At 36.1% G+C, this 24,397-nt stretch overlaps 1 non-coding gene across 1 annotated transcript; it reads left to right on the top strand.

Moving 5' to 3' along the window:
• Nucleotides 1–15,342: 15,342 nt before the first annotated feature.
• On the top strand, nt 15,343–15,449 carry LOC127099866 (small nucleolar RNA R71). Its single transcript, XR_007794331.1, has one exon. It is a non-coding gene; the product is annotated as a small nucleolar RNA R71 (small nucleolar RNA).
• The last annotated feature ends 8,948 nt before the right edge of the window (nt 15,450–24,397 follow it).

Raw genomic sequence — 24,397 nt, 5'->3', positions numbered from 1 at the left:
TATCTCTACCAAACACCCCAACAACCTTTCCAACCTTTCCTCGACGCATCGTTCACACCCATGTCTCCCTTCAACCGTCCCGGTCGCCCATCAATGAGTCAACCACATCCCAACTTCTCTGGCATGGGTCATGAGCCCAGCTACGGCGGTACACCATCGATGCATACTAAAGACTATGCCGACTTGTCTGAATACCTCAACGAACCTTCTCCTGTAGTTGGTAGTGACGCTCCTGGCCCCTTAGATGATCAAACACCATTGCAGAATCGTCAACGTGGGTTAGGGCCAAGGGTAAGGGTAGCTAGAGGATGTGGGACCGGAGGTCGGTTAGGTGATCACGGTCATCACCATTAGGTTTCTTTGTGTAAACGCCATATTTTATTAATATCAGGTGGTCTTATATCAAATTTATCTATCACGTATACTATATAACAAAAAAAATTACATTTTAAGAGGAGTCTCCAATTGAATTGACGACTCTTCTTAAAACCTACACAGGGGCGCCAATTGGATTTGCTAGGGCACTCCCTTAACTAGGTCATGTTTGCATATTACCTTACCTATACTTAAACCTGTTTTGGTTTCCCATATCGATCATTATCCCTATCTATATGAAGCCTTCTTAAACAAGGCGTCCTTATATTTGACATTATCTTGAAACCCGTGTGGGTTCTCCTATATGTCATTATCCTAATACGACACTTGCATTGCATCTAAAAGAATTTTTTTAGCATACCTTCAAAATTTAAAATTAAAAAAAGAAAAACATATTTTTGCATACACATGCATTTGCATACATACACATACATTTGCATATCCTTTCTGCTTTCGCCCTCATCCAACTATCATCCAACTAGCAAACTTCCTGATACTCACGAACAAACTCAAAGGACGTCTCAAGAAGTTATAAAGGGATTCAAGAAGGTAAAGTACCATTTAAGAGAGAAGGTAACCCTTCACCATGCAAGCTAAGACCTACCTATAGCCTCAAATACAACCTTGGATGATGATGCCTCAACAAAGTCTGCAACAATATCTACTTTAGTAGCAACCTCATGCGCTTCATCAATCACAATAAAGGAAGCTTGGAAAGAACTTGGATCTTATACCAGAGTTTTATGATCAATTACTGAAGCCTTTGCTCAGAGGTGCCCTAGCGGGACTACAACCTCAAGATCCCCTCCTCGTTTATACCCTACAAGTCATGATGAGAATGCCCGATGTGAGTACAAAGTACAAGACCTACATTCGAATTTTGAAGAAAGAGTCCTATTGGTGAACAATCACCCCTTGTCTTTATAAGTGAAAAAAACATCAAAGATAGTGGATCAACAATAAAGCTCATCCCTGGGATCAATAGGGTTTATCAATTCAAGTTGTAATTTCTTTTTTGCTAAGTGTTTTTTGTATTAAAAGTTGTACTCTTTGGGAAATAATTTTCATAAAATAAGCATGCATATTTTTGAAATCAATCCATTCGTTTACACTCTCTTTCTTATGCAATCATGAAAATAAAAATAAAAAGTAATCAAACCTTTTATTCTTACTTCTCATCTATTAACAAACTTATGAGGAGAATGATGTAAAAAACATTTGAATTTGCTGACGTATGCTTTTCATAGTAAGACCTAACTGACAATGTAAGGCATTGTCCCACTCCCCAAACATTGGAGAAATAAGGATATAATCCGTAGTCAACCCCCTCGAGCCTGAAGTCGGTGTTCTTTTTATAAAAAAAACCTTAATCTTAACCAGGGGCAGGGTAGTTTTTCAATTAAGTCAATGATGCATTCTGATGTCAAGAGAATTATTCCATCTAATCAAAAGGATAATAAGTTCAAACACATCTTATTCCTCGCATATACCATCTAACATCGAGGAAGTTGAGAAAGTGCAAAGCTTACAATAGCTAACATGACAGTCACAACTTTTGAAATCAAAAGCAAAATCACAAGAGTTGTTTAAAAAAAATCCCGCTAAGTAAAAAAAAGGGAAACAACCAGAATTTTTTTGACTTAGGCAAAAGTTAGGGCATTATTTTGTTTAAAAAAAAGTCCGCTAAGTCAAAAACTAAAAAGGAGTTGACTTAGGCAAAAGTTAGGGCATCCCAATGGACCACAAATTCAAAAGAATCGTTCCGTGCAAAAATAGGGATTAAAAAGAAAGAAAGAAAAAGGGAAATAATCTTGTGAGTGAAAGTAGGTGACTGCCACCTCAAGAATCTCATTAGTGCTTGAATCATTACATCCATAATCATTATCAAAATTCTCTTGTAGACTAAATGCATTCGTTGAAGTAATTCGATTTAGGAATGAAGATCATCAAGGATAAGAGGTGGGTCTTAATAAAAATTTGAGCCTTATATCTTTTGTTTCATAAACCGTGAACTAGGCCACGTTATAACATTTAAAAGTCCTAATTGAAGCTAGGTTCACTATGAAAGCATACTCAGTAAAATTTGCGTTAAATTGACTCTGAATGTTTGTTATTAACCATACTGTTCTATCACATCTTCATTTGTGCCAACCTCATGGCCATATATCATCTATATACACCATATTCTTTTTCCATAACAATTTTCAATTTCAAAAACTTGCATGAGCATGATGTTAGAATTACTTTTCAAAAAGGAACATTCTTCTCGCAAATCAATACTTAGAACCAAGGAAATATCAACAATGGTCTGATCAAGGGCACACCACTTCGAGACATTCCTGACTAGGGGAAAGTCGCCTAAGTATCTTTCCAATTAGGGGGAAAATCCTTATGATCCCCGGGGCACATCATCTGAAGATCCTACTGATTAGAGGCGAAACATTTCAATATTTGACACATCTATGTCAAATAACATCCATGACCCTTATAATCAGAGGCATACCTTTCACGACTCTCATACTCGGGCATACTAACTCAAGGGCCTAAAGAGGCCAATCACTCCAAAAAGTCATCCATCCGGGACATACTTTTCAAAGGTTCAAATATTGGGGCAATTCATATAAAGGTCATATCGCAACATTGTGGGATCCAAGTTCCTTCTCAGGGTACTCCTCCAGACCCTAATAATCAAGGACATACTTTTCAAGATTCATTAACTGGGGAAGTCCATATCAAAGTCATACTACAGCGTGATGAGATCCAAGTTCCTTTTCGGGAAATACCCTTTAAAGCTTAATCAATCTGAGGCAAACCGCAACAAGGCTTGATCAAAAGAAATAGATCCAAAAAATAGTTCGTCGGGGGCATATCATTCCAAGGGTCTATTATTCAAGGACTAATCTCTCTAAGGCTAATACTACGGTAAGACATCTCAAGTGCATGGTATGGTTAAACCGCTTCAAATTCATATTGAGGTGAATTTATTCAATTACCCAACAGGCTGGGGAAACTATGGGATACTACAAGGACAATCCCTCTTAATACTTTCAAGATGCATGTACAAGCTCTTCCATTTATCAATAGTCGTCAAGTTTGAAACGAGTACCGGGAAGCCATGCTAGCGTAACACCCTACCACCTTTTGAAAAAATATCCTGGTTACACGAACAACCTCTCTAAGCCTTGACAACTCCTACTCATCATAGGGGCACTTGTTGAAACATTCAAATCATTGTCACGCATTAATCATGTCACTGCGCTCTAGCGTCAAACCATGCATATCATCTCATTCATCTAGCACATTCCCATAACATGAATCAAACATATTCAAAAGCCCAACCTCACTTGGCACCTACATCTAAAAATACCAACCTCATTTGGCATTCACCCCAAAAGTCCAACTTTGATTGACACCTCATAAAAGCCCAACCTTGATTGCCACTCAATACCTACAAATGTCTCAATCTTCAGCGGCATAACCTAAAGACTAATACATTGCATGCATCAATCATCACATTAATACATCATATCACGCATAGCATATCCATGAATGTGAAGCATTACGCCATACAAACTTTAAACATGCATACATAACATGTATAACATAACATAGGTTGAGACTCAGGACTCGTCGTGAGATTCTGGATCAATCCCTAGATAAATAGGTGATAGATCTCTGTCCAAGCTTCTCCCTAACTCTTTTCTCATTGTACACCCCAGTGGGTTGGTCTTAAGGATAATTCCCCAACAAGTATCCTTGGAGCTCATTCTCCAAGCAAAAACTACTTAGCAACACTGTCCCTAGTATGCCCTAATGGTATACAATTCCTTCACCGGATCCTTGCAGGGATTTCTTAGAACTTTCTTTAGCACTCGCGCTCCTTAAGGAACATTGCATGGAAGCATATTCCCCAATAGACGGTCATCTTACGTGACACCAGTCTTCCCCAGTAAGTAACATCTTCACAAAGCCTTTTCAATAAAGGACTTTCCCAGCAAACTCACTCACCGTGAGTCGTCATAGGAATCTATCCAGTAGTCGGTCATCCTAAATGATCGTTATCAACTATTTAATGGGTCTTCACCTCTCACATATCCAGGTTATTAACCTAACTCACACAAGAGATGCGTTCATCAAATACATCGGGGTTTTATCAAAGGGGTTACACCGGGGGTTTTCAAGGGTCTCTACCGAGAGTTTTATTAAAGAGCTTTTACCAGGAGTTCCATTAGGGGTTTCATCAAAAGTATAAAGGATTTTCATCAAGGGGTTCTATCAAGGGATTTTATCAAAGGAGTTTTTATCAAAGGGGTTCAATCAAGGGGTTTTCATCAGAGATTATCCGCCGAGGGTTCACTAGGGTTTTACCAAGAAGTTTCAACAAAGTGTTATCATCAAGGGGTTTTATCATAGATTTATCAAAGAGTTTCACCGGAGTTTTCTATCAAAGGGTTCCGCCAGAATTTTATCAAGGGGTTTTATCAAAAGGGTTTTGTCAAGGGATTTTATCAAAAAGGGTTTATCAGGAATGTCATCGAAAGATTCCATCAAGGGGTTCTGCAAGAATTTTACCAAGGGATTTCATCTAGAGTGATCAGGGTATCAGTAGAGTACTACCCGATTCCCGTAAAATGATCGGATGATCATGGGAATCGTATGCAAGTTTCACCTAGAAGGGTTAAGATTGATCAAAAAGGGTTTCATTACTAGGTTCCATTAAGGGTTTCATCATGGATTTCATCGAATTTTTATTAGAGGGGTTTCATCATGGTTTTATCAAAGGGTTCCACCAGGATTCCACCAGGTTTATACTATGGGTTTCACCAAGGATTTTATCAGGGGTTTCATTAAAGGATTCTATTAAGGAGTTATATTAGGAGTTTCATCAAAGGGTTTCACCAGATTTCTATCAAGGGGTTCCATAAAGGGATTTCATCAAAAGAGTTTTATCAAAGGTTTCATCTAAGAATTCTATCAGAAGTTTCATCAAAGGATTTTATCAAGGAGTTCTATCAAGAGTTTCATCAAGGGGTTTCACCATATTTCTATCAATGGGTTTCATAAAGGGATTTCATCAAAAGAGTTTTATGAAGGGTTTCATCTAGGGATTCAATTCGAAGTTTCATCAAAAATTTCCATCAAGGGGATCTACCAGAACTTTATCAAGGGGTTTCACCAGAGGGGTCTCATCTAGGGTGATTGTGATATCACTAAAGTCCTACTCGACTCCAGTGACATGATCGAAAGATCATAGGCAAATATCACCCGGAGAGGTTGAAACTGATCATCAGGGATTAATCAAGGGGTTCCATCAAGAATTTTTCAAAGGGTTTCATTAGGGTTTTATCATCAGAGGTTCCATTAGAAGTTGTATCAGGGGTTTCATCAAGAGTTTTTTAAAGGATTTTATTATGAGTTTTATTAGGGGTTCAATGATGCGTGTTTTTCGCAAGTATACGAATGCGTCAGAGTAATATAAAAGATTGTCGAATCCACAGAGACTAAATGTCAATCTATCGTTATCTATTGTTACGCTGTTTATCTAAGGTAATCGAAACAAGGTTTTTAAGAGTGCACAATGAAAAATAAAGTATTAAATTAAATTCAATCAATAAAGACAGGTTCGAATGTAATTCACATAATCAATTAATAATCCAAGTACTTGCTAATAGAATTACTTATGGGCAGTGTTTCCTACTTTGAAAAGAACCAATTTAACGGGAATTGTCGCTTTCGCGTATTCAGAACCGAGTTGTACTCCCTAATCAAACCCTCTTATTGTCACTTATAAAAAGGCGCACATTGCGTTAGAGTAGTAAACCTATTTTTAAGAAATATAGTGTCTTGACTAAGTTGAAAAGTATTTTGACCTGGGTTTCTTAACCAAAAGAGGTTCTCATGAACCAGACTCTAAACTTATAAATGCGTCCGAAAATAGTTTTAAAATCACTTTTCTTTTTAAGTTAAAAACTCCTAATGAGCTAAACAAAGCGCTTTCGCTGTATTTGAAATAGTTAAAAACAACTAAGTTTAAACAAACGTCGGACGACTTTCGATCTTACCCAACGGAAATTAAGTGCGAGAAAACTTAAGTTGAAAGGTAAAATATCCCTTAAGTGTTTCTACGAACAATTGTATGGATTATCGGTTCAATTACGATCCTTACATTCTAACCTTTATAGGTTTAGCCAGACATGGTAAAGTAAAAATGCATTTTGATTTTTATCATAAAAACGGATAAATAAAAGATAGTGTGAGTGCGGAAAATAAGTTAAAGTAGTGCGATTGCAGGAAAGTAAATAAAAGTAATGCGATTGCAGGAAAGTAAATAAAAGTAGTGCGGTGCAAGAAATAAAGGAAAGTAGTGCAGTGCGAGAACTAAACAAAATAAAGGCAGTGTGGGAAAGTAAACAAAATAAAGACAATGCGAGAAAGTAAACAAAGTAAAGGCAGTGCGGGAAAGTAAACAAAGTAAAGGTAATGCGGGAAAGTAAAGTAGACAAAAGGTAAAGCAATAAAACCTGCTCCAATCGGAAGGTCGAATAAAGTGCGAAACAGAAATGAAAATGGCGGCAGGATTAACTTCCTTCCAAAGTGCTCCAAACTCGATTACAGACTCGATTACACAGTGTGGCAACACTCCGATGTGAAGCGATTACCACTTTTACACAATACTGATATATGCCTAGTTGTAACTAAGTTTGGATGCCTAAACAAGTGAAATCAAGCCTCTATTTATAGGCAAGAAAAACAAAGAGATTACAAGGATGCCCCTAAGTTTGAAATTGGGAGGGAAACATTTTTGTTCTTGTGGCGCCCTCGACAACATTATGGCGCCCGCCATAGGAGTAAAGTGTAGCGCCCAAGTGGAGATCATGGGAGGCGTGGCAGTTGAGGAGAGGTTGAGATTGGGACACGTCATGACTGGACCCATGGCGCCAGCCACAGTGGGAGCCACAAGTGTAAAATGCTGATTTTTTGGCTTTATAGCTCATTTTCGCTCCTTTTCTCGATCGGGGCTCCGATTAGACTGAAAACAAAGAAAAACATAGTAATAACATAACAAAATAACAATAAAACAACTAAAATGCATGCGAAATCGGAGTCAAAAATACGGTGAATTTTAGTGTCATCAAATTCTCCCACACTTAAACCCTTGCTTGCCCTCAAGCAAAACACTTAAAAGCTCAAAAGAAAAAACCGGTGTCGACGAGTGATTCGGGATAAAAAAGCTTCTAAGTTCAAGTCGGGATGCAGTGATAGGTACTAACTGAGTGAACCAAGGGTATCGTGATGACACTTATCCGCAGACACGAACATAAACTCTATTCCTATATTAACTAACCCATATTATCCCATAATACCTAGGCCTACCTCTTCATCTCTTTTTGGGTCCTTTTCATTCAGGCGTAATCACATTAAGCCCGTTATCCGTACATGCTTCATATTAGAGTGACCTGTTAGTGATTCTGATCCTAAACATGGGGTTTTTGGCAAATAAATTTGTGTAAACCCTTTTATTTGACCCAAATGCAGTTGTGGGGGATCGGATCGTAATCCGCCCTACCGAGTTCAGTGCCAGATACCTCTGAACCAACTAACAGCGGGTGAGTTTTTTTTCTTTTTCTTTTGCAGCAATTTTTTTATGATTTTTTGGTTTAAATGACCTTGTGAGTATCACCTATCCTGGAGTTTGCCTTTTTCTTTATTTATTGCACTGGATCATTCACTTATGTTCATCGGTCCCCTACGTAGAGGATGCTTAGGCCGAAGCTGACTGCTAGAATAAACTACTGAGGACTATACTGAAATGGTGATTAAGGTCATGGTATATGGGGTTTCGGGAGTGATTCATATATTCATGAAGTCTATGGTGCTAAAAACGATACTGATGTTTCAAAAAGTTCTCCCAAGTCACCACATCCTAACTCAAACCTGTCTTAAAGCCCCAAAACTTTCAAAACAACACCGTTTTCTTTTGCACAAAATTTTTTTTGGTAGGGCTAAAAGAATGGGGAGATGAGGATGTACTAAAGATAAACTATATCAGTGACTCGTCAGACACATGTATTTTCTAAAACACACTAACTAAAAACGAAATAAAACAAAGTAAACAACTAAAAAGCAATAAAAATAAACAATCTAACTAAAAACAGTAAAGGGAAATAGAAAGCGATAAAATCTCCTCCCACACTTAAATCAAACATTGTCCCCAATGTTTCGAAATAAGATAAGGGGAGAGTAACATGTCACACTACTGCTGACCACTGGTCCCTTCGCCATCCTGAGGTGGACGACGGGATCTGTTGCAACGACGGTCTCTCTGGTCCATCCTGGCCGATAAGGCAACTTGAGCAGTCCTCACCTCTCAAAGGTTACCTAGAATGGAACCCTGAGTGGCCTCTATCAGCGCAAAGTGTTGACGGTGGTAGTTCTGCTGACGGGATTGCTCGTTTGTGATCGCAAGCAGGGTCTGTGAAACAGTCGCATAGGATCGGTCTTCCCTCTGCTGCGATTCTTGCATGAAGCTCATGTTGTCTGCCAGTTGTTGTTGAATGGTAGAGAGTAGGTCATCACGCCTTTGTTATCTAGCCATGTGGTTGCGCCACATCTCCTCAGTAATATAGAATCCAGGAGCAGAACCTCCAAAAGAAGAAGATGATACAGTGTGTGATGGTGAAGGGTGATGGTGGTCCATGCAATCCTGGTACGGATAGCGTGTAGGTGCCATAGAGCGCTGGTAAATAACTATGTAACGCTCCCTCTGGGCGTCATCTCTGAAAACCACGTGCATGTCATCAAAGTTCTGCATCCTGCAAAGGTTAGGGAAAAGGATCCTGAAAACACAAACATTGCAAATGATAATTAGTCCTGACGAGAATATGCTTACAAATAAAATAAAGTAAATAAATGCAGAAAAAGTAAAATAAGATAAGAAAACTGTGGGTTTCCTCCCAAGCAGCGCTTGTTTAACGTTGTTAGCTTGACGATCAAAACTTATACATCTGTCGTAGGAATTGGTGGATCTATCAGAGTGTGGCTGGAGTAGTCTGTTGAAATGTTTCCTCCTTCATAGAGCTTCAGTCTTTGCCCATTTACAATGAATGGACTACATGTTTCGTTCTTGATTTCTACAGCTCCAGATCTCAGAATCTTAGATACTTTGAAAGGGTCAGTCCATCTTGAACGCAACTTCCCAGGGAAAAGTCGTAACCTAGAATTGAAAAGGAGAACAGGGTCACCTAGATTGAAATCTTTTTTCACAATTCTTTTGTCATGCCAAGCTTTGGTTCTCTCTTTGTATATTGAAATTCTGGTATCAGATATAAGATGTCGAAGGTAATGTCACGACACTAATATCTGTTAACACAAATAGGATAAAGATACAGAATGGTAAAGCAAATGACACAAGCAATTGTTAACCCAGTTCGGTGCAACTCACCTACGTCTGGGGGCTACCAAGCCCGGAAGGAAATTCACTAAAATAGAATTAGTTCAAAGACTCTCCGTACACTTCAACAAGTTACAGTCTTTCTCACCTAATCTCTACCCGTGCAACTTCTACCTAAGCACTCTTAGATATGAGAACCCACTCACTTCCCTACAATCACACCTGTGATCTTAAACAACAATCCCTTGAGAAAAGAAAATACTTTTCAATTACACACTCTTGATTTTACTTCATAGTTTCAATCAAGAAGACATACTCTTGATCTTGCTTCACAGCTTTGATCAAGAAGACACACACTCTTGCTTAACAGCTTTAGAGTGACAAATTACAACCACAAATCAGTCCAATTCAATCATCAATGGATGACTTGAATGACCTACTAGTCTCACGACTAAACAGACACAAACCCTAGCTATCTCTCTATATTTCGCTCAGTATTGGTTGCGTGTTCAAATGGGTTTTCTAAGTCCTTTTTTATAGAAGCTTTCAGCTAGGCTTGGACATCTTGAAAACCCTAAATCTATTTTCCAATCAAATCTTTTTATAACAGTTGGTTAGATCTCCTTGGAAAATAAGTAAATCTGGTTATAATCCATGATTGAATGCGCTAGCTAATCAGATATTCAATCATACAAAGATTGCCATTAATTGTGCAATCACAAAACACCAGACATTCACACTGAATGTTCTGTGTACAGGATGTCGTGACATCGGGTCTGACATCCTGGAAAAATCCTGCATAATCCAATAATTCCTTTTATAACTTCCAGCAGGTACAACCATATCAAATGCCATGACCTTGTGTATGTCATCTGAAACAATCCTGCATGAACATGTCTTTCATTTAAGCTCCAGCAGGTACATCCAATATCAAAAGCCATGGCATTGTATGTGGCATTCTGAAACAATCCTGCATGAACATGTTCTTGAACTCCAGCGGGTACATAGGATATCTCATGTTAAGACATCACACATAACATCTTGTGAACATTCTTTGTTTTACCAAAATTGCTGCCAACACTTAGAATCAACATATATTATGGCATTCTCGTAGGCAGATTGCCTGAGTTCTTCCAGTTTGTGGATGTCAAGGATACGTTTTTCACCAGCTGTCAGGTAATCCAAATTCAAAGTTTTGATGGCCCAATAGGCCTTATGCTCTAATTCAAAAGGTAAATGACAGGATTTTCCATAGACTAGTTGGTAGGGAGTTGTTCCTATAAGGGTTTTGAAAGCGGTTATGTAGGCCCATAATGCTTCTTGGAGCTTCTGAGACCAGTCTTTTCTAGATATAGAAACAATTTTTTCTAGAATTTGTTTTATCTCCCTATTGGATACATCTACTTGGCCACTAGTCTGTGGGTGGTATGGTGTTGCTACTCTATGCATCACTCCATATTTGCTTAAAAGTTTATCAAATATTCTCGATATGAAGTGCGATCCTCCATCGCTTATGATTAAACGAGGTGTTCCAAATCTGGGGAATATATAGTTTTTAAATAACTTAATCACCACTCTAGTGTCGTTTGTGGGTGCAGGTATAACTTTAATCCACTTAGACACGTAGTCAACAACTACTAAGATACACTTGTTTCCTAAGGATGGCGAGAAAGGTCCCATGAAATCTATACCCTAAACATCGAAGAGTTCTACTTCTTGAATGTTTCTTAGAGGCATTTCATCACGTCTTGAAATATTTCCCGTGCATTGGCATCTATCACATTTGACAATGCAAGCATGGACATCGCGCCACATGGTAGGCCAGCTTGAAGAATTTTGGCGTATGTCTTAGAGGTGCTCGCATGTCCACCATAGGGTGCAGAGTGACAATGCTCAATTATACTTTTTACCTCCTCTTCTAGAACGCAACGGCGAAAAATGCCGTCTTTACCCCTTTTGAAAAGGAGTGGTTCGTCCCAATAAAAGTTTCTTACATCGTTAAAGAACTTCTTCCTCCAGTGGCAGTCAAGATCAGGGGGTATGATGTCAGCAACTAGATAATTAACAAAGTCTGCATACCATGGCACATTACTTACCGCTAAGGATTTTCGGAAGTGCTCATGAGGGCTTAGGTTATCGTCTTCAATGGCTTCTAGTTTAGATATCAGTCTATCATAGGCAAAATCATCATTTATGGGTACGAAGTCTGGTTTCAGGTGTTCTAGTCTAGAAAGGTGATCAACTACTACATTTTCAGTGCCTTTTTTATCTCGGATATCTAAATCAAACTCTTGTAGTAACAGAATCCATCGGAGTAACCTGGGCTTGGCATCTTTTTTACTTAATAGGTAACGAATGGTAGCATGATTGGTGTAAACTATAATTTTGGCTCCTACTAGATAAGATCTGAATTTGTCTATAGCAAAAACTACAGCTAGCAGTTCCTTTTCAGTTGTTGCATAGTTAAGTTGGGCGGCGTCTAGGGTTCTACTGGCATAATAAATCACATGTAATTCTTTATCTTTCCTTTGTCCTAGAACGACATAATCACTAGTGTCACACATTATCTCAAAAGGTTCTGACCAATCAGGGGGTTGCATAATGGGTGCTGAAATCAACGCTTGCTTTAAAAGATAGAATGCTTCATTACATTTTTCATCGAAAATGAATTCAGCATCTTTCATTAAAAGGTCAGTTAAAGGTTTAGTTATTTTAGAGAAGTCTTTGATAAAACGCCGGTAGAATCCAGCATGTCCAAGGAAACTTCGGACTTCTCTGATAGTTTTGGGTGGTTTTAGGTTCTCTATGACTTCTATCTTAACTCTATCTACCTCAATACCTTTTTCGGAAACTATATGTCCTAAAACAATTCCTTCGGTGACCATGAAATGACACTTTTCCTAGTTTAGCACAAGGTTCACCTCCACGCATCTCTCCAGGATTTTCTCAAGGGTTACGAGACAATTTTGGAAATCAAATCCGCAAACCGAGAAATCATCCATAAATACCTCCATGATACTATCTAGGTAATCTGCAAAGATTGGCATCATGCAGCATTGGAAAGTAGCTGGGGCATTACAGAGTCCGAATGGCATTCGTCTGTAGGCGAAAGTTCCATAAGGGCATGTAAAGTTAATTTTCTCTTGGTCTTCGGGGTGGATAGGTATTTGGAAGAATCCAGAGTATCCATCTAGATAGCAGAAGTAAGAGTGTCTGGCTAGACGCTCCAACATCTGGTCTATAAAGGGTAAAGGGAAATGATCCTTCCTGGTTGCTTTATTTAACTTTTTGTAGTCTATGCACATCCGCCACCCTCCTTCTATCCGTTTTGATATATGTTCGCCTTTATCATTTTGTACTACTGTGATGCCTCCCTTTTTAGGTAATGCATGCACAGGGCTCACCCACTTACTATCCGAGATCTGATAGATTATACCTGCCTCAAGTAACTTAAGAACTTCTCTTTTAACAACATCACTCATTATAGGGTTTATTCTTCTCGGATGTTCTCTGGAGGGCTTTGAATCTTCTTCGAGCCAAATCCGATGCATGCATACAGATGGGCTTATGCCTTTCAGATTAGAGATATTATATCCTAAGGCTGAGGGATATCTTCGTAAAACATCTAAGAGTTGGTCTGTTTCCCCTTGGCTCAAGGTAGCACTGACTATAACTGGACGGTTGATCTCTTCATCAAGAAACTCATATCTCAGGTTCTTAGGCAGTTCCTTAAGTTCTAAGGTTGGTTTCTTAGGGCATGGCATAGGATCTGGGTAAGGGATAAACATTCGTAAAGGTTATCATTGATGTAGGGCTTCCTAAAGTTATCATCTTCCAATATGAGAGTCGATGGCAACTTAATTGTTTTTATGATTTCTTCTTGTTCTATTTCCCTAACGCATTCATCAATGATATCTATGGCATAACATGCGTCTCCTATCACAGGTTCCATAAGAAATTTTGAAAGTATAAATTCTATCTTCTCGTCACCTACCTCAAAGGTCAACTTTCCTCTCTTGACATCTATTATTGCTCCTGCAGTTGATAAGAATGGTCTACCTAGAAGGATTGGTATATCCTCATCCTCTTTAATGTCCATGACAACAAAATCACTAGGGATAAATAACAGACCTATCCTAATAGGGACATCTTCTAATATACCTATCAGATACTTAACAAATCTATCGGCTAATTGAAGTGACATCTTAGTAGGTTGTAGTTCTCCTAAGTTTAACCTCTCACAAACTGCTAAAGGTATTAAGCTCATACTAGCTCCTAAGTCTAGAAAAGCTTTTTCGATGACATGACTTCCCAAAATACAAGGAATGGAGAAATTTCCAGGATCTTTATCTTTTTTGGCTAACTTATTCTCGGAAATAGAATTGCATTCCAAGGGCTTCGGATCGTTGAGTTTACGTTTGTTGGTAAGGATGTCTTTGAGAAACTTTGCATAAGAAGGTATTTGGGTGATGGCTTCTGTGAAAGGTATTTCTACGTGAAGTTTTTCTATAACCTTAATGAATTTCTGATACTGGTTATTGATCTGGGTCTGTTTGAGTCTTTGCGGATATGGTATCGGTGGTTTGTATGGCGAGGGTGGTACATAAGTTTTGTCTTTAGGTTCTTCTCCTTTTTCTTGACCTTCCTGTTTTTCAGATTCCTCTGGTTCCTTCACTTCGTCCGTGGGTTCGATATATTCCTTAGAAGCTTTGGGTTCACTCAATCTTGGGTTAAATGGCTCATCATAAGCGGTCCCACTTTGTAGGGTAACGGTATTGGCTTGTCCTCTCGGATTCTGTTGAGGTTGTTCAGGGAACTGTCCTCCAGGTGTAGTCTGGGGGGCTTGGTTTAAGGCTACCTGAGAGATCTGGGTTTCAAGCATCTTATTGTGAGTAACTATTTGGTCAACCTTGGTTCCTAACTGGGTAATCAGTTCGTTAATGTGAATGTTCTGGTTCATGAACTCTTTGTTTTGTTGGGTTTGAGTAGTGATAAAATTTTCCACAATTTTCTCAAGGCTCGACTTTGGTGGCATAGGTTGCATAGGTTGATTTGGTCTTGGGGTTTGGTAACCTGGTTGTCTCGGAGGTGCAGTATTTTGGATAGGATTATTGTTCTTATAGGAGAAGTTCAGGTGATTCCTCCATCCAGGGTTAGAGGTATTCGAATATGGGTTCCCTTGGACGTAGTTCACTTGCTCAGAGTTGGTTTCGTTTAAGAGACTACATTCTGCAGATTGGTGTCCTTTGGTTCCACATATCTCACAATCCCACGAAACTGCAACTGCAGTATTCAGGTTTGTACACATATGCTCGATCTTGAGGGCCAACGCGTCCATTTTAGCTTGCATCATGTCTATAGAGCTTAACTCATGTATTCCTCCTTGGGCTTCCTTCTTCTCAATTGTCGCTCGTTCAACTCCCCATGATTGATGGTTTTGAGCCATATCTTCGATGAGGGCACTAGCTTCAGGATAAGGTTTGTTCATCAGTGCAACACCTGCGGCAGCGTCGATGGTCATCTTAGTGTTATAATGAAGTCCATTATAAAAGGTCTGAATGATTAACCAATTTTCTAAACCATGATGTGGGCATGCTCTCAGCAGCTCTTTATATCTCTCCCAAGCTTCGAACAACGATTCTCCTTGATTCTGGGTAAACCTGGTTATTTGGTTTCGAAGAACGACGGTCTTACTTGGGGGAAAGTATCTAGCAAGGAATACTTTTCTAAGGTTTTCCCAAGTTGTTATGGAATTGGGTGGAAGGGAATCTAACCATGATAAGGCTTTATCTTTGAGGGAGAAAGGGAATAATCTTAAACGAATTGCCTCAGGAGAAGCTCCATTGGTTTTAAAAGTGTATGCTAATTGGATAAAGATTTTTAAATGTTGGTTTGAGTTCTCAGTAGCAAGACCTGTGAATTGTCTCTGTTGCACTAGTTACAACAGGGAGGGTTTAAGTTCAAAATTATTAGCTGGGATGGTTAGGTTTACTATACTAGAACTAGGTTCTTCGTTAGATGGTTGGGCGAAATCCTTAAGAGGTCTTTGGTTATGATCTTCGGCCATAGCTCTCCTAATTCTATGGAAAAATAAACGTGTGCAAGCGTAACGTTCAGGTTCCGCCAGAGGATCTACTAAGCTTCCGGTGCTGCGAGTCCTTCGTATTGACCGACAGGTAACAACCTAAGTCTAAACGATATAACAACAGGGTACAAAATTTGACGAAATTGATCCCCGACAACGAGCCAAAAACTTGATGCGTGTTTTTTGCTAGTATACGAACGCGTCAGAGTAATATAAGAGATTGTCAAATCCACAAAGACCAAATGTCAATCTATCATTATCTATTATTACGGTGTTTATCTAAGGTAATCGAAACAGGGTTTTTAAGAGTGCACAATGAAAAATAAAGTATTAAATTAAATTCAATTAATAAAGACAGGTTCTAATGTAATTCACATAATCAATTAATAATCCAAGTACTTGCTAATAGAATTACTTATGGGCAGTGTTTCCTACTTTGAAAAGAACCAATTTAATGGGAACTGTCGCTTTCGCGTATTCAAAACCGAGTTGTACTCCCTAATCAAACCCTCTTATTGTCACTTATAAAAAGGCGCGCATTGCGTTAGAGTAGTAAACCTATTTTTAAAAAATATAGTGTCTTGACTAAGTTGAAAAGTATTTTGACCTGGGTTTCTTAACCAAAAGAGGTTCTCACGAACCAGACTCTAAACTTATAAAAGTGTCCGAAAATAGTTTTAAAATCACTTTTCTTTTTAAGTTAAAAACTCCTAATGAACTAAACAAAGCGCTTTCGCTGTATTTGAAATAGTTAAAAACAACTAAGTTTAAACAGACGTCAGACGACTTTCGATCTTACCCAACGGATATTAAGTGCGGGAAAACTTAAGTTGAAAGTCAAAATAGCCCTTAAGTGTTTCTACGAACAATTGTACGGATTATCGGTTCAATTACGATCCTTACATTCTAACCTTTATAGGTTTAGCCAGACATGGTAAAGTAAAAATGCATTTTGATTTTTATCATAAAAATGGATAAATAAAAGATAGTGCGAGCGCGGAAAATAAGTTAAAGTAGTGCGATTGCAGGAAAGTAAATAAAAGTAATGCGATTGCAGGAAAGTAAGGGCCCGTTTGTTTTGCCTTTTTTTAAAAATAATTTTTATAGTGTTATATATTTTAGTGTAAAAAAAATTTACAAAGAAAATTTTCATAAAAGCTTCGAATGAAAATTTTGTTTGAATAGTTATTCTTAAAATGTTATTTTAGGTATTTTATCATTTTATCGAAACTATTTTTGGATATCAAAATTTCAAAAAATCACTTAATTTTGAAGCTATTTCAAATAGCTTTTTCTCAAAATCATTTTTGAGATACAATTTTTTTTAAAATTGTGATTTGGATTATGTTTTGATCTTCAATAATGTATATTTATATTATACAATGAACAATTCAATCTTTTAATTTATAAAAAATAAATTTAGAAAAACTTATAATATTTTGAAAAACATTTTTGCAAAATCCATTTTCAACAATACAAAGAAAAAATCCATATTTTTAAAGCTAAAACAAACTGGCCCTTAATAAAAGTAGTGCGGTGCAAGAAATAAAGGAAAGTAGTGCAGTGCGAGAAATAAACAAAATAAAGGCAGTGCGGGAAAGTAAACAAAGTAAAGGCAGTGCGGGAAAGTAAAGTAGACAAAAGGTAAAGCAATAAAACCTGCTCCAATCGGAGGGTCGAATAAAGTGAGAAACAGAAATGAAAATGGCGGCAGGATTAACTTCCTTCCAAAGTGCTCTAAACTCGATTACACAGTGTGACAACACTCCGATGTGAAGCGATTACCACTTTTACATAATACTGATATATGCCTAGTTGTAACTAAGTTTGGATGCCTAAACAAGTGAAATCAAGGCTCTATTTATAGGCAAGAAAAACAAGGAGATTACAAGGATGCCCCTAAGTTTGAAATTGGGAGGGAAACATTTTTGTTCTTGTGGCGCCCGCGACAACATCATGGCGCCCGCCATAGGAGTAAAGTGCAGCGCCCAAGTGGAGATCGTGGGAGGCGTGGCAGTTGAGGAGATGTTGAGATTGAGACCCGTCATGGCTGGACCCATGGCGCCAGCCACAAGTGTAAAATGCTGATTTTTTGGCTTTTTAGCTCATTTTCTCGACCGGGGCTCCGATTAGATTGAAAACCTGAAAACAAAGAAAAACATAGTAATAACATAACAAAATAACAATAAAACAACTAAAATGCATGCGAAATCGGAGTCGAAAATACGGTGAATTTCAGTGTCATCATTCTACCAAGGTTTTATCAAATAACGATGAGGGATCGTCTGAGTTCTACCCAATTTCAATAACATGATCGGGTGATCATAGGACATGTATGCAAATTTCACTCGGATGGACTGAAATTAATCACCAGGGTATTATTGGGGTTCCATCAAAGGTTGGTCTTGATCCCATTAAAGCATCAAGGATTGTTCAATCATTACGTATTCTCAGAATCTATTGACTACGTGGTCAAAACTAGGGTCTCTCTATATTTAATCATCTTCCACCATGAGAAGATGAAGGCTCAACGCCATCATCCTAACAGTTTGAAGCTGATTAAATAGGGGCAGCTGTCGTACCCAAATTTTGACCACCTTTTCATTTTTATTTTCAGCCGACACTAACACATCTAGAGCATACCAGTCATCTGGTCAAATGACCTGAAAGTCAAAGGGAGACCATTTTAATTTTTTAGTCCCTCTTAGGAGTTGATTTTAGTTTAAGGGTATTATTTAGATTTTTGAAAAAAAGAGCATAATTTATAGGAGCGTGCTAAAAAGGATATTACTATTAAGGAAAATTAGTAGGGTACTATTAAGGAAAATTAGTAGGGTTAGTAATCAGGATAATATCTCTTATTTATAAATAAAAAAAAATCAATTAATTAGGGGTAGTATTTACTTAATAAAAGTATAAATTGATGAAATTATAGAGGTTTTAATATTATTAATATAATTAACTCTCATTAACATATTAGTATTTTATTTCAACTAAATACATTGGCCTAATTGGTAAAAGGGGAAGTCTAAGAGGTCTTGTGTTTGAATCTTTCCTTCTTAATTTTTTTTTTTTGCATTTTCCCTTTTATGTGTTTTAATTATAAAAATCACAAAAAATTCAAAACTTACATTTTTTATCTTTTATTAATTGATTTTCGAATTTTTAATTTATATATTTTTTTTAAAAAAAATTCTTCACTTTTTTGCATTTTATTCACAAAAATAGTTTTAAAAATATATATAAAAAGTGTCCAGATTCAATGTATTTTGTCAATTTTTTCAGATCTAATTTTTGATTGGTTGTACTTTGTCACAATTAATTATTTTCTATTTATATTGACCTAATTTATCCTATAAATAAGATTCATTTTCTCATTATTTGGGGAGACACGAATTAGAGGGGAATTACACATGATTTTGCACAGAGTTTCATACGAGTCTCACAAAGTCTCGAATTTTTTGTTCAAGGGTATCAAACTTTATTTTTAAAACTATTCTTTTGGCCATATGATGATTTCGGATGACTTCCTCTTTTTCTCTTAATTATTTGATCAATTGTTTTAACACCAAATAAACACTCTTACGGACAATTACACGAGTCTCAATCCTTGTTTTCTCACAAGAGTCCCAACTCCCTTTTTATGTTTTTTAATTTAATTTTTTATACCGGATGATGATAACAATTTGACGGTCTTCTATTTAAGTCTTTTCATGATTCTTATTATAATTTCTATTTGGTTTTCTCATAATTCACATCCAAATTTTTATGTTTTATACTATTTTTTTAACTTTCATTTTTTTAATTAACACTATTAATCTTTACCGATTAATCTTAACTCATCCCCCACCATTATTTAAACTCTATTTTTTTGTATCTTTGAAATAGTTTTTTTAAAATAATATTATGAAACATATTTTATTTTATTCTTCAAAACGATTTTAAAAAGTAAATAAATTTACAACATGATTTTTAAGAATTAAAATTCAAAACTTAGTCAAACAAGCCTTAAATCTAATTGTAAAATAATTTTGTGGAGATTAAATATAATATTTTTTTTATGGGAATTATCTTTTAGAGATTAAAAATGCAGTTTTTATATATAGACAAAAAAATATGTTCTTAATATTTGTTTATAACGCAAATGAAAGATTAAGAATACAACTGCTACCTATTCATCATCCTCGACATACAACCATCAATTCTCATCATCAACAATAACTCATGCCTAATACAAATCTGTAAACAAGATCAAAAGTAGAGGACAAGAAACAATAAGTCAGAACCGAAGTTTGAATCACGTGGAAAGACAATTGATCCTCCGTGAAACACACTACAAATTTGAAGAACTCGAACTCTACAGTCAATGTGTCTTCGTATATTTTTGGTCAGTTTTCACTCCTTTTTCCCCTTGATTCTCTCTCTGTCTGCATTTTCTTTTGAAATTTTATTAGAAAACTTATTTTTGGGGGATGAAGTTTATTGTTTTTTTTTCATTGTATATGTGGTGGCTGAATTGAAAAATATAAACACTACATTTGAATTGAGAGATGGTGAAGTCATGTGATTTAGGCTAGGTTTCACAATTTATGTTTTGTTTTATTTTCTTTATTTAATTATTTACTGATGAGTTAAATATATTACAATCACAATTTAAATTGTTTTTAAAAATAAACTTGATTATTTCCATTATAATCAAGATATTTCCATGTCAATTATTTATATATCTCACGGATGAGATAATGTGTATAGAAATTGAAATTGTGCTTTTATAATTTATTTCAGTTAAATATATAAATATTCTTAAATAAAACATATTAAGTTAACTCAATTATTTCAATTTAGACAATATCTAGATCTTAAAGAGGTTAAGAAACCAATTCTTGTGGTTACTTGTGATTTTAAACATAATTAATATGAGCCTTAAAAAGAGCAATTGATGTCATGTTTTAGTCATGTTTTAGGAAGTTTTGGTAGCGTTTGTATTTTCAGAAAATATAAAAATAACAAAAATAATAAAAAAGGAATATAATAATAATAATTAATTATGGAATATTAATCAAGAATTTAGGGTTAAATGAGGATAATTAAGGTTAATTAATATTTTTACAATAATTATTAATTAACTTGTAACTTAAAATGAATTAAATTAATTTAGAGTTTAATATAATAATGGGGTTTAATATAAAAATAATTAAGTCATTATTTAGATAATTATGATTAACATGAAATTAAAATTCCAAAATTAAGGATTTAAATTAAGTGTTACAGATTAATCTTAAAACAATTAGGCAGATTGAAATTAGGGGTTAATTCTTGAAAAATGGGTTAATATAAATAATATAAAAAAATAGGGTTAATTATAGGATATTGACTAAATTTGAGAAATTAAGGTTAATCTATGGGAAGGGATAATATGAAATAAAATTTAGGGATAATTTCTAGGGTTTTATGGGATGTAAATTAGGAATAACATTGGGATAAGGGATATATCTTATTACATTTTATTTAATTTTCTTAATTAAATTAAATTAAATTATATTTTCAAATCAAATGGGACAAAGATATGTGATAAAATTGTGAGATAAATTTTTAGAGTTTTAGGTATAACAAAAATCAGGGATAAGGAATATGTTATTAACCTTTTAATATTTTTATTAATTAAATATATAATATCATTTTAATTAAAAAATAATAATTAGAACACGAGGGGATATAATTAGGGATTATTCATGGGATAACTTGGGATAGTCTGAGATAAAATTCTAACAATTTTTAGGGATAAATTTGGGATAGGGGATATATCATATTGCATCTTATTCAATTTATTTTCTCAAATAAATTAAATTATATCTGCAATCAAATGGGATGATAATCAAATGGATAAGAACATGGGATAAAACATGAGATAAAATTCTAGGATTTTAAGGATTAAAAAATCAGGGATAAGAGATATGTCATTAACTTTTTAATATTTTTATTAATTGAATATATAATATCATTATTAATTTTAAAAAAAATTAGAACATGAGGAGATATAATTAGGGATAATTCATGGGATAATCGTGAGATAATTTAGGGATAGCATGGGATAAAATCTATAACAATTGTTAGGGATAAAACCAGGGATTAAAGTCCGGGATAAGGGATATGTCCTTTGGGGTTTATAAATTAAACTTTTAATATTGAATAATCATATATAGTATCACTATGAATATTTTTTTATAATCAAATTAACGGGATTTTTGTTGTTGCAATTAATCAAAGGGGATAAGTCAATGGATAAATTGGGGATAAAATTCGGATAAAGGGTTATGTATAATACCTAATTATGACTCCTAACTTATTTTCTTAAATAAATTAAAATACTAATTTTTCAAGGGATAAAAGGGATAAAATCAATCTAAACTCACCTCAAACTATAAGTCCTCCGCTTTAGTGCATTGAGGCATTTTTCAAAATCAACTACTTCTCGGTCCCCGATGTGTGAGAACTTTTAAGGGATAAAAACAATCAACCAAACAATATTTTTAAGACGAACTACAGGACTCTGATCCTTCAATACATTTAAGGGTACGTAGGCATAGAGTTGTAAGACTCTAGCGAGTATAATAATAAAAAATATTTCTTAGGGATTCCCTTATAAAAATAATAAAACAATTTTGTAAGTAAATAAATAATTAAATAATTAATAAATATTAAAGCAAATGTTCCTTAGAAACACACTAACCCTATAACTAAAGGAGGATCCCATTGAGTACAATGGAGGAAAGGGGTGCCTAACACCTTCTCCTTACTTAACTGACTCCCGAACCTAGTCTCTCACCCTTAGTCATTAGGTTTTATCATTATTTCCCTATTCCTTGGGAATGAATAAAGGATGGTGGTGACTCTGTCATTTTTCCAGCCGCGACATTTCTGAAGTCCCAACTGCACGCTGACTCTTATTACCCTTATTCAGTCGAAACACCTATACTTGGTCGAACATCTCCTCCTGGTCGAAACATCTTTACATAGGATTTCCCTTTTTGTAATTCTTTAATGGACGTCGAAATTATGAGCTAACAAATTACCTCCAAAAAATGTTATTTTTGACATATGAGAGAAAAAAACATTTTTTGAGACCATGCTTTGACGCCTTAACAACTCTGACATTTTGTCAAGTGTTCTAATGTTACAAAACTTTTCAACTTCTCCAACTGCCTGGTGACGTCAGAGTCATCATTACCATTTTCCTAACCACGTCTCTTCAGCCCACAACCGAATCTTTTCACTCATCACATTTTCTAGACTCTAGGAAATCATGGGTTCAGACATTAATTAACATCTCCATCAAACTGCCCAAGGAAGACACGTGTCTCACTAACTTGTCAACTATTAATTCCGACTTGAAATGTTTTCTCTTCCAAGCATGCCTATAAAACTCACAAACTTACCCATTTCACACTTTACGCTTTCTGAACTCCCAAACGCTCTAGCTTTTTCTCTTCAAACAATCTTCAAAAAAAAAAAACTAGATTTCTCTCTTTCAATCTCCAACAGAAATGGCAACATCAAGCAAAGCTCCTAATGAAGTAAGTGTAGCCATCAAGACCACAACTACCAAAACAAAAGCTCCCAAGAAGATCTCAGAGCTTCCTCCTTTCACTACATTATCTGCTCCACTAACGGTAGGTAACCAACAATACATACCAGAGCCCAAAACGGAGGAACAACGTTGAATATATGCTTCTCAGGTACTTATTCTCGTTTCTGTTTCTGGAAAGAATCATGCATTATCTGGACCTCTAACTGATTTAGACATTGATTCTAGTAAGATTAGAGAGTATTTCCCCTCTTATCACAAATGCAAGCCTATAGGGCAAGCAAAGAATCCTAGGACTGGAATAACCACCACTAAAAACCCTAAGGCTAGTGAGACCATAGATTTATGGTTTATGAACAATGGATTCAGAGTTTTCGACATTATCGCCACTTTCAAAGACCCCACTGATTATTTAGATTGGTTAAAGAAAGTAGAGAAAGCTAAATATCAGAACTGGAAAGACACATGCATTTATGACCTAATCATGCTGTCGAAGATAGAGTTGGAGTATAGCACCTCTATGTTGATTTCTTCATTGTACTTTTGGGATAGTACACGCTATACTTTCCACCTTCCTTATGGTATGTCCACACCAACGCTCTTCGACTTGGCCGTTATCATAGGGCTAAAACCTACGGGACATACTTACGATCCTGAAATCGATGTTGTGGACACCATAGCCTTTTCGACATCCCGAGCAGCATATTCGACTCACATAGCCCACTATCATGATAAGGATACTGACACTGTCTCCGATGTAGAACACATAGCTTTCTTGGCCTTGTGGTTGTCTCACTCTGTCTTCTGCTCGAAGTCTTTGCAAGTTGCCAAGAAATATCTTACCTTGGAAAATCAACTACATGTTGGACATGATATTTGTCTAAGCGAGATGATGTTGGCCAGTCTCTATGAGTCATTGAACGATGGAGTCGCTCAATTGAAGAATTTGGGCGAAAAAGGG

This window comes from Lathyrus oleraceus, chromosome 6 (assembly GCF_024323335.1).
Source record: "Lathyrus oleraceus cultivar Zhongwan6 chromosome 6, CAAS_Psat_ZW6_1.0, whole genome shotgun sequence".
NCBI classification, from domain to species: Eukaryota; Viridiplantae; Streptophyta; class Magnoliopsida; order Fabales; family Fabaceae; genus Lathyrus; species Lathyrus oleraceus.
This window is presented reverse-complemented; position numbering and strand designations above follow the sequence as displayed.